The sequence below is a fragment of the Equus przewalskii genome, chromosome 15 (assembly GCF_037783145.1).
Source record: "Equus przewalskii isolate Varuska chromosome 15, EquPr2, whole genome shotgun sequence".
Taxonomy (NCBI): domain Eukaryota; kingdom Metazoa; phylum Chordata; class Mammalia; order Perissodactyla; family Equidae; genus Equus; species Equus przewalskii.
In genome coordinates, this window is record NC_091845.1 from 51,124,457 (window position 1) to 51,125,177 (window position 721).

At 39.4% G+C, this 721-nt stretch overlaps 1 non-coding gene across 1 annotated transcript; it reads left to right on the forward strand.

Annotated features, from left to right (window-relative positions):
- The first annotated feature begins 363 nt into the window (after positions 1 to 363).
- On the forward strand, positions 364 to 470 carry LOC139076279 (U6 spliceosomal RNA). The gene has a single exon (XR_011527691.1). It is a non-coding gene; the product is annotated as a U6 spliceosomal RNA (small nuclear RNA).
- The last annotated feature ends 251 nt before the right edge of the window (positions 471 to 721 follow it).

The window sequence follows — 721 nt, forward strand, 5'->3', positions numbered from 1 at the left end:
AAAAGTGTTTGGTGTAGGTGAATAGTGGAGGGTTTGATGGTTTGTTGAGAAGAGGAAAATGTATTAATAAAACTGAAAATTCTCATTAAGAATCAGCAACTTAGGGGGCTGGTCCAGTGGCACAGCAATTAATTTCATGTTCCACTTCAGTGGCCTGGGGTTCACAGGTTCAAATCCTGGGTGTGGACATATGCACCACTTGTCAAGCTATGCTGTGGCAGGCATCCCACATAAAATAGAGGAAGATGGGCATGGATGTTAGCTCAGGGCCAGTCTTCCTCAGCAAAAAGAGGAGGATTGGCGGGAGATGTTAGCTCAGGGCTAATTTTCCTCAAAAAAAACAGAAAAGAATCAGCAACTCAGGTGCTCGCTTTGGCAGTACATATACTAAAATTGGAAGGATGCAGAGAAGATTAACATGGCTCCAGTGCAAAGATCACATGCAAATTCAAGAAGCATTCCATGCTTTTAAAAAGGGATAAAGGAATTAAATAGACATTTCTCTAAAGATGATATACAAGTGTCCAAAAAGTATATAACAAAATGCCCAACATTACTAATCATTAGGGAAATGTAAGTGAAAACTACAATGAGATATCACCTCACACCTATCGGTATACCTACTACAAAAAAAATCAGCACATAACAAATGTTAGTAAGGATGTGTAGAAATTGGAACTCTTGTGTACTGTTGGTGGGAATAAAAAATGGTGCGACTGCT